General features: G+C 45.0%; 1 long non-coding RNA gene across 1 annotated transcript; it reads left to right on the forward strand.

The window, feature by feature from the left end:
• Positions 1–3981: 3981 nt before the first annotated feature.
• On the forward strand, positions 3982–11036 carry LOC125944824 (uncharacterized). Its single transcript, XR_007466532.1, has 3 exons — positions 3982–4088; positions 5472–5584; positions 9460–11036. It is a non-coding gene; the product is annotated as an uncharacterized LOC125944824 (long non-coding RNA).
• Positions 11037–11132: the final 96 nt, after the last annotated feature.

Genomic DNA, 11132 nt, shown 5'->3' on the forward strand with positions numbered 1-11132 from the left:
CGGCAGGTCAAATTGGGACTTGGCATGCCTAATGCGTTTTGGACACGCGCGCGCGTTGGGGCAATAGCAAACAATTAATGAAATAAAAAAAGAGCTAGGGCATCATGTTTAATATAATACGACTTATATTGCCCCTGGAAAAACGTCTTCCCAGCAATGCAATTCTGTTTAAAAGTGAAGCCGACTTTAAGGGGATCGGCTTAGGCTTGGTCTTTGTAAGCTAGCTTTCCCACGTTCACTTTTGCAGTGAAGCCTACTCAAAGAAAAAATGCGATGCGAACGGGGCCCGATAACGCTATCGCGTTCCACTCTTAAAGGCGAAGCTTAAGCGTCGTCCTATTTTTCTAACTTCATCAGCCCACCTAGTTTTCTGCCGTCCTCGGCGGCGCTTCCCTTCTCTTGGTACCCATTCTGTAAACCTAATGGTATACCGGTTGTCCATCCTATGCATTACATGGCCTGCCCAGCTCCATTTTAAAAGCGAAGCTGTTCTAGCTAACCGTAAAAAGTGCCGCCTGCTGCCGCAAAACCTCGCCGAGCTAGACGTCACTGCATTGCTTACCAACCATCTCGCGGAGCGGCGTGTGCATCGCCTGCTCTCCGTGCCGTGCACATGTGGCTTGGATAAGGGACGTTAACGATAGGGAAGGAGAACATGCTCGGGAGAGGGAAAGAGGAAATGGGAGCGAGATAGAGAGAGAAAACATTGCAGAATCACCAACGAGGAAACACACAGAGCTGCTGCCAACGCCGACCGCGTGGCCTAGCCGCGCATGCGCCGAAGCAGTAGCGATGATGTCACCTTGCGTTGCCTAGTAATCGCCGGCGGAGGTGTGCGCTCGCTTCGCCCGACACAGACACGGCTCCGCCGAGCACCCGCCAGCTGCGCACTACTGCGCATGCGCCGTGATGTCATGCCGGCGTGTCATCAGCTGCGTGCCGCCCGTACACTGTGCATAGCGTTCGCCCAGTGTGCATGTGCTTGGCCTCGGAGTTGGCCATAAAAGGGGCTGCGCCTAGTCGTGTCAACTTTCGCTAGATATCGAGCGGCTAGCCTCCAACACGTTCGGCGTCGGTAAGCAACAGCGTTCTCCCCACTGTGCCAACCTTGGTTAGCCTGCCTGCCCGAGTTTGTGGCATGCCAGGAACGCTGTCGCTCGTAGGCGCCGACGCGTCCAGCGCTCGTCACGCGAAATGTCGCAAGAGGGAAGGTAGCTTCGGACATGATTGCTCGAGAATACCTTCCCCCAATATCCATAGTTAAATTAAATCAAGTTAAGACATAGCAGCAACCAAGTTAATATGTAGCAGTAGCAGCCAGCAAGAATTGAGGATCGACAGTGTCGCTGTGCCTAAGTTTTGCATGACCGAGTGCAAACTTGCATGTTTTTTTACTCTTTATTTCAATTAGAATACCAGCTATCCTTTTCTGCTCTTTGATCCACATATCACAAAATACACCACATATCAACATATTGTATAATTCTGTTCTTGCTCTCTCCTACGCACTTTATTATTGCATGTGTACGCTAATCTCTTACTATAGATGGCTGTTTTAGAAAGCACAGCGCTACACAGAAACTATGCAAAATGCACAGAAAACCCAAAGTAGCCAAACTAATGAAAAGGCAACGGCAGCTCAAATCTGATGTTGCAATCAACTTAGGTCACATGCTGTTTGATGCACAAGTGAGACAAAACCAGCAGTTTGTTTTTAAAAACACTTGTGATACAAAGCCTACTTACGTCTGTAAGATCACCGAGCCATCCTGGAGATAGCCAGGAGTGATTATTTACGTTTTGTAGAAGGTGAATAAATGTTGCGGTAATGTGCCTGATGACTTGGGAGCTGACGCTTGACATCACTAACATATGCAGTCCAATGACTTCTTGCAGGTGGCACCATATATTCGGTTAGGCCAGCCGCTAGAGCACAATTCCCAACGCATCACGAACGGGCACCGTTACATTCTGTGTGCAGACTAGAGCACTGCACGGGCCGATTTTTGCGGCCCGGGCCCGGCCCGGGCCCGTATTTACATTGGGCGTCCCGCCCGAGCCCGATCAAAACTTTTATGGCGAGACCCAGGCCTGGCCCGGGCCTGCAAATAATCTACGTTACCCGCCCGGCCCGCCCCGCCACCCCTTCACCTTATGCCCGAGCCCGGCCCGAGCCCGGCTCGAAGCCGGCCCGAACCCGGCCCGAGACCGAAAAATACATGTTTTTCAGAGTTGAGAAGCCCGAGAATAACTCGCAGAAAGCCCGAGCCCGGCCCGGGCCCGCGTCAAAAACCCGAGCCCGGCCCGGGCCCGGGTCAAAAAGCACACGCCGTGCCCGAGCCCGGCCCGAGCCCATGAAAAAATTGTTCTACCCGGCCCGGCCCGGCCCGTGGGCCGGGCCGGGCCCGGGCTTTCGGGTAAGCCCGAGCCCGTGCAGTGCTCTAGTGCTGACTATGTCGTCCGGGAGCAGCAGCGCACCAACTAGTTGGCTGATGTCTTTTTTTCTTGAATCGCACTCGTTGCCACAACAATGGAGAGTCTATACGTTCCACATCGAGGAGTCCGTTGCGGGAACAGTGCAGGAGCAGGTCTGCTTCACGATCACGTCTCATGCGATATTCGATGTCGTCGAGGTTGCATTCTCCTTTAAATAGCCACCGCTTGCGTCTCGATACGATAAAATCGTCGATTTCTTGCCACGAAAGCGTGTCCAAAAGACGTCGATTCGAAAGAATCATGGGCGGCATTGTTGCGTCCATCGCTGCGCAGTGCGGCACTGCTCGTCTCCTAGCTAGTGTCCCCACAATGTCACATGGTGTTGTTCACAAACCATAGCTTGGCTTGCGGCTTGCATTGTGTTGATTAATATCAGCTACAGTAGTTTATTGCTTTGGCGCTAATAGACAGCGAGGAGCAACACTTCAAGGCAAGGCTGTTGACGCTAAGGCACAGTCTATTTTTCACATGTTGCGCACGGCAAACTAATGCTGCGGGAGACAGGGTCAACCTTAACGTACGCGCGCGCGCCCCGTTGCGTACGCACAGCCTTGGGTATGATATTGCCACGTGTACTTGTTTATCTTTCACCGGTGACTGCTCGTCACCGCATAGAGAAAGAAATTCAACAAGAGGGGACACTCGGCAACAACTGGCAACAGGAAACACGTAACCATACGTCACGCTATAGTATTTATGCCGAACGTTAGCTGCCGCGAGCATCGAAAAAAAGAAAGTGAAATTAAGTTAACAGACATTGATTTATTTTTAAACTCTTTGCCACGAAAACTAAAACGTTTTGCGTATAAATGCACTTAAACTTTGCGACTCATTTTCTTGCCTTACCTAGCGACAGGCCAATGACGTGCCAGATGCATGCGTCATCCGCCAGACACTCCCCCGAAGCCAGCGAGGACGGCTGCGCGCGCGTTTGAGTGCTCGCGCGCGGCGACCCGTCTCTCTCTCTCTCTTTTTTAATGTAACATGTTTATTGGGTTCTCGGCGCATTCTTGCGTTCCTTCTGCACTGGGACAAGACACCACTGCACTATTGGACTACACTGTAAAAAATTTCCGTAATTTTACAGCAAAAACCTACGTAAAATTTACGTAGACCATTCTGTTTTATGAAAAACGGCGGGTTTCTACGTAAAAAAGACGGACGTGAGCTCCGTTTATGAAAAACGGCGGGATTCTACGTAAAAAAGACGGACGTGAGCTCCGTTTCTGAAATACGGAGAGCCGTCCGTAATTTCATGAGGAAGGCAACTGAACATGTTACTAGTGAAAAATGAACACGCAAAGAATATAACGAAAAGACACTGTCTACTCTCACTGCCAGTTACATATATCACCATAGATAACGCTGTTTGAACATTATTCGCTTGCGAGCATAGTAAACACACAAAAAGAAGCAGGTAGGGTTTGAGCGGTGGCGCTGCTTACCACCCCTTCATCGCGCCTACACGCTGGGTTGGATTCCTCCAGCACAAACAACTGTACGAGTACTCGCTAATGGCGGACGGTGGAGGTGGTGTTCCTGTCGCATTTGTGATTTCACACTAAAGGAATCGGCGCTGGATTGTTACACAAGTAAGTGATTTAAGTGTCCTTTTTTCGTTGTTGGTGCACGTCGCGCGTGCGAAATGCTCCGCGATGGCCGGTGATGAGCTCAATTGTGTTGTGTGAGCACGCTCTTTAGCGAGATTCCTTGGCCATGAGGATTGACAAAGCGACATTGCGAGTCTGTGATAAAGGGGTGTTTCATTTGTTGTGTTGAATGCATACTCACTGCAACTGAGACGTGTAGGCAATATTAGCGGCGTTGACGCCTCTAGTAGCTCCTTTGTCGTCTAATGTGGCCGCTGGTTTACGGACGTTAGCATTCCAGTTAGTACTGTGTTGTGCGGTGTGCTCGACGTTAAAAAATTAAGTGAAGGCGTTGTACCCGTTTCTATCTCTCCCGACGTGGTGCAACGCTATGTTACCAATATTCGGTGACGCATTGCATCACAGTGAAATTTTTAGCCATTATTATAAGCTTCGGACGCAGTGCCTTGGCTGGGCGTGCATAATCGCAGTGTCCACGCCCGGGATTGGAAGATTGCTCATGTATGAAGACCTCATTGAGCATGTTCGATGTGCATGCCCCTTCATTACAATCAAATGACGGTGGAGCGTGCTTACTGCCATAACCTTGTGCCACCTGCAGTGGTAGGGAACACGGGTGTCACACGGTGCCCTTTCGTTTGTAGTAGAGCCCGAGCAATCGTGCACGATCGCAATTGAAAGTTGTCCGCGTGATACCCGTTAAGAGTCATTGCAAAGGAAACGGATTATTTTCTACCTGGCAATCTGTATTCGCGTTGTTTTTTTTTTTTTTTTGACAGCTACCAGGCTGACGATTAACGTTCCGACGCAGTACGTCAGCATATCACGTATTCTGGGCGGGAGGATTGCCGCTTAAGTTCTGCCCATATGCGGCCGTAATTGTAAAACAAATGCATGCGAAAAGTAATTTTTAACTTAACCTTGACATAGAATAGTGGTGGCCAAACGTGCATTACGGACATTCCAAAGTTATATATATTCCTAACAAGTGTAAAAACAAACCAAACTATATGTCAACACTGATGTTGAAGGGAGGTTCACACTTACTGTCTCGAGTTGCATAGACTAATTTTCAGCTTACACGCATCATTACAATAATTCTAAAATGCGTGCATGTTTTGTAAGTTATGCAGGGCAAAATTTTTGTCAGCTCATTTTTCTAATAGAAAGTGCTTCATAAAGTTTTTTTTGCAAAAAGTTAAATGAGGCCATTAGCTCTTTATAAAATGCTGTGAGCTATCTCACAGCAATAACAGTAACTCAGTGACGAGCTTATATGCAATAGTATAATTGCATATAAAAATGTTTGTGCTTTGCTTTGGATGACCGGTCAGAAAGTAACTGATATCAGTATTTCATTTGCAGCTGTTGCACCAGTGAAGGATGTCTGTGTGCCGCCTTGCATTCAGTTTCTCAGTCATGGGGGCCTGCTTGCAACACCAGTGGCAAAGCAGTCTTGCATTGTGCTATTTGTTCTGGTAAGCTGTGCCATTCTATCGTATATCAGTCATGCATATGCAGTCCTAATGGACATTGACTGCAAATGTTGGTTGAATGACAATGCCTATACAAGTATAATAATTGTTGCAGATGCATCCAAAAGATAAATGATGTTTTGTTCTTCCTGGGGCAACCAATTGGTTCAGCATGAGGACGTCGACTTGAAAGTGGGATTGTTTCATACTTGTCTCGGTTGCACATGAGTTGTGTTCAAAAAACACTAATAGCACCAGATTTCGGGATATGAGGCAACAGATAAAACATGCACCAATAAAAATTCTTCGTTTAGTTTGCCTCTATGAGTATGCAAAAACACCTGCATACTGACCTCTAACACTGTCATGCATGGGCTTCATGGTAACTAAGTGTAGCCACAGTTAAGCTCACTGTTAGCCACTGCTCAGCTTACTATAATAGGTGAAGATGCCTCGACGGATTTGCGTGACATTGGAAGGTATCATAACAAGGTAAAATATAGCTTCAGCACACAGCTGTGTCACGTGGTCAGATGGCCAAAATATATGAATATTTTGAAGGGAATGAACAGCACTACTGCCAGAATGAAGTGAAGGTGAAGGGCACAGCAACACATTCCCTTTATCCTGTCTATGGCACCATTCAGTTCCTTCCTATACATGCACCAACCAGCCCAGTTCAGAACGCTCTAGCAGTTCATCTGAAATACCTTAATTTCTCTAGAAGATTAAGTGTATACACACTAGCATATGTGGGGGCTATTCTGCGAGTTTTGTATGTTTTGAACATGTGCCATGAGGATTCTTCATTGCTCAAAACTTGATATACAACTGCACAAAGCAGCATCAATAGCTACGTTGCTTCCCCATCTTGTGTCGAGGGTCTGTGCGTGTTTCCTAAGATAGTCCTTGTGTCGTCGTCCTGTTTGTCCAACATAATTGCTGCTGCAGGGCAGTAGGATGTTGTAAACAGCACCAACTGCACTTCCTATGATCTCCAGCACATACTTCTTGATGCAAACTTCTTGTCTTGACCTGGTCCGGTTGACATTTTCGTACCTGACCAGTTTGTTGGCCCTGAAAATAAAAGGTAGTTCCAACTCTCCCTAGCAATTTGTTTGAATTGACAGCTTCCTTTGTGTACCTATTGTATAGCAGTGATAGGCCTTGGCTTCCTTGAAGTACTCCGACTGAAGACTTCACCTATCTTCAGCTCCGTTAAATGCTTCTTGGCAACGCATGGCGAAAGGCAGTGCGAACACACTGTTAAAAGCAACCATACTTGGGTCTTGAAGCTCCCCTCCACTTCGTGGTAGTGCCCTTGTGTTCCTGTAGCAACAACACGCTTCAGTGTTCAAGTGCGCTAATAGGAAAGGCCAAGACACTTTTGAGTGTGGGGCATAGATCCAGCACAATGCTCACCACAGAAAACCTTCAAGCCAGATATTGGAGCTTGCCTTCCAGCAGTTTTACTTCCATGAGCACACCTGGCACTGTGGAGGAGACATTAAAAAATGGCTGAACTCCTTGAGTAGCCTTGCTTGGCAGCTTCTCACAGACAAAAACACTGTCAGGTAACCGTAAAACACTAGCTATTGTGGGCACCAGTGTAGTAAAGTTATTTTGCTTCATTGGCAACTTTCTCCTCTATATTAGGTGAAGTAAGGCTACTAAATGGGTAGAGTGATTTTCTTCCTGTCTTCTCTGCAGTGCTAGATGAGTTCACGTACGGGGAAAAACTACCACTAGACAGTGATCTTCCATTTCTGGACCGCAGGGTTTTCTTTGGTTAGTGTTATGTATGCTGGAGCTATGCCCCATGTTTGGAGGAGGGTATTCTGCCTTCCGCATCGGCACACTCTTTCGCTGTGAAGTTCATCACAGGAACACCAAAAGGCACCCTCAAGAAATCGAGGCATCACCAAGTGGAGGAGAGCTTCTGAACCCATGTCTAACATTTCCTTAAAATGTGGTGGCCACTGTTATATCATATTCACAAGGTCAGTCATAGTGTCAAAGAGACTGTTGGGAAAGCTGGAACTTTCCTTTTATTTTTCACGTCGAGCAATCGGGGTACATTGTGCGAAAAGGGTGACTCGGACCGAGCCTTGACGCAAAGTGTAGCAAAAGGCAGAACAGCAGTTCATCAACTGTGCGGTTGTTGTTTACATTATCCCGCTATCTAGCAGCTGCAACTACGCAGGACAACAAGCCTAGTATATATATGTTTGTCTGTAAACAAAATTCTTTGCCTGCATTCATGTTGTCTAGCCTTCTCCCGTATTTTCGTGCTGTCCCCAAGTAATCGCATAGGTACACTCTTACATAACTTGCAATTATAAGATTCATGCTTGGGAATATAATCGGAAACTGTGCCATATGGATGACATAATTCATTACACGTGGTGTTAAAGGTGGCTGTGCAGTCTGGGTAGGGGCTTCAAATCTGCTTGTTATAGCAATTCATAAGTTGCTTCCAAAACTTGAGATACAAAGATTCAAGCTATGTCTGTGAAAACAGTGCATCATGTTACAAGGAACTGTTGGAACACTCATGGGAAATAGCTCGGTATTGCGAGAGGTTGTAGAAACTTGCTTCAACTTGCTTTCTACAGCATTTTATAAAGATGCTTTTTTAACTCCCGCATCTGTCGTGTAGTCTCATCACAAAACTGTAAACAAATATGAGTATTATGCCTTGAGTTTCAGTAAAGATTACATGAATATGATTAATCCTTTCCGACGCTATGCACACAATTCAATACACCAAGATAGTGCATTAATAGCAATGGCATTGATTAAAGTAAGGATATTTAAAATGTGTCCCGTACATCTTCAAACTCTTCTAATTGAAATAGTGCTGCATGTTTGAATTACACAGGCAAATTGTTTTAGTAAAGGAAGTATGAAGGTAGATGGTTGGGTACTTTGCTTGGTGTATGTAATTGTATGTATGTCACTTCTTTCATCGTTTTTCACAGTGTGTTGCACCAGTCATAATTTTCGAATGGCTGGATAGGTGCTATTCAAGCCTGGTAGACATCAAATAGTTGATGTTTGCAAATCTGATGTACTTGCACTGAGTTTTTGCATGGAGTGCACATTCCATAAACTTGACAAACTCACTAAAGAACTGAAAACTCCTAATCTATTGTACTTCTGTAAGCATTTTATGAATATGAAGATGTAAGAAATGCGGTGAAGCTAAGTTTTCAATCACCACAACTAATTGGCATGTGAAAGGGTTAAGGAAAGAGGCTCCTTGAAACAATTTCTCGAAACATCGTAACATACCACCTGAGGGTCTCCAACCTTAACCTCTTACTACTGTTTTGCAAATCACAATATTGACTGAATGCAATATTTTTCTGACCAGTCTTTCATGTAATGTAAAGAAAGTTAACACGCCTAGTCTTACACGAAGATAAATTCGAAATCATTTATTTATAGCACTCACTTAGCAGCAGTTCTGAACTTTTCTTTATCAGTATAGTACTTGTGATTCACCTTTGTATTGCTGAGTACAGGTAGAGATATGGTTAGTTGTTTACTAGAAAGGATCCCGAATTTTCCACCTTCTGATTGTAGCTTAGACTGTCACTTGTACTTCACAAGGAGTGGACTGTGGTAGCTAGGAAATGTAGTTTTCCTGAGAATTTCCATGCATGCAATTTTGATTCTGTCTGCTAGCATGTTTGTATTACAGCATGAATTTCATAGATTAGAGGCTCCATGAAGGTACATTCTGTCGTTGAATGTCTATGAGATGGTTAAGCAGGTTGACTGTATCTAGTTACAACTCCTCATGTCCTGTGGCAGTTACGTTTGTGTGGTTTGGTGCTGTCAGTGTAAGCTTAACATTTCTTTCCTTCTCCCAGGAAGGACACAAGCATTGAGGAGCCATTTGACCTGCCACTACACTGATACGGTATTTGGTAGGTTCTATTACAGGTTTTCTTTCGTGTAGTAGTACCTGCTATAATTCTGTATAACGTGTTCAGACCTTTAGTCAGCAGGCTGTTTGACAACAGGTGTTTACAAATGAATAACTAACAAGATTTTCAAGGTCATTAGTGATGCAATCGTTGCACACTGCTGCATTTTTCTGCAAATTAATTGATGAGCCATCCAGCAAGTGCTGCTCTCCTGCCTTAATGCACAAACCTTCAAATACTGTAAACCCTATATCACAAGTGTACAGCAAATGGAGATGAATGTTCACAGCGACAAGTTCATAATGTTTACTTACATGCAAAAGGGAGTCAAATGTCAGGTACACATTTGAAGTTTTCCAAAACAAGTTCATCATCATAGTGCATAAATGAACAAGTAACTTAGCGCAATAAAAATACACAGGCACAAGAAAGGGAGACAAAGACAAGCGCTTGGTGACTCAGAAGTGTGTGACATATATGTTCCAACCAATTATTATTTTCTAAATTTTCTTCTACCGATCCAGGATTCCTGTGACTACTTGCCTTAGGTAACATACTCTGTTGCCTTCTTGCCCTAGAAAACATAACTAGTGCCTTGCAGCCCTTTAAACTGGCAACATCTTCACCACCGACAGTAGAGCATGTTCAAATAAATTCAACTAGACATGCCTGGTGACCACTTAATTTTGGTGAACAAATTTTATTTTGTGCCCGACCCTGACGACAATGAAATCAATGATATCTTCTATTTTGTTGCAGCGCAAGCTGAATGACAAGGACAACAAAAAGGCAAATTTGACGCACAGCCAGCGTTAACGTTCAACAACAGATTCGTTTCCAGTTCTCATCACTATATATACCCTGAAAACGTCATACAACACGTGTAAAAGCTCGGTAAACATGAACTAAAAAAAACTGGAACCACAGGCATGCAGTTTTTTAGCCACATAGATTGACATACATGTAGACGTTTAACGCGAACAAAGATCGCATCATCTTCCACCTGCTTCTACTCATGATAACTGTTTTTTTTTTAATCTAGGTTTGCGCTTGCATCTTTAACAATGAAGGGCAAGAAAACCATCAGCAGCCAGGTATTTACTTTGTTATTGTGTTCTCGTAGCCTGTCATTTACACATCTACCAGTTTGACCAATGTAGGACCGTCCACACTCAAAGGAATGTCGTATAAAACACACGTGATGCAATCAATGAATTTGTTTTTATGTTCATTTTCGCATGCAGTATCCGCAATTCTTTCTGGCTTTGTCTTCCTACACAGGCTCCCCAATTTATTAGGAGCTGAAAAAACTATGTTGATATCAGACCTTCCAGCAATCTTTATTCTGTGGGAGAAACTATGTATGTAGGGGATGACAGCAACCTTTCTTTATGTCGGTGTTTGTACCATTCACCTTGCTCGGAACCTTTTTTCACTTGGCTCGGGTAACCAGCGCCGCTTAAACGTGAGACTTGCCATCTGAAGCTATTGTGCATTAGGTGCCGGCATGGCTTCTTGAGCGCTTCACTGAAACACACCTTCATGATTCCCCCTCTTCAAGTTTTGTATGCACCGGAATGAAATGGTAAAGTGGCTTACTTGCCCTAGGTTCTTAA

This window comes from Dermacentor silvarum, chromosome 4 (assembly GCF_013339745.2).
Source record: "Dermacentor silvarum isolate Dsil-2018 chromosome 4, BIME_Dsil_1.4, whole genome shotgun sequence".
NCBI lineage: Eukaryota > Metazoa > Arthropoda > Arachnida > Ixodida > Ixodidae > Dermacentor > Dermacentor silvarum.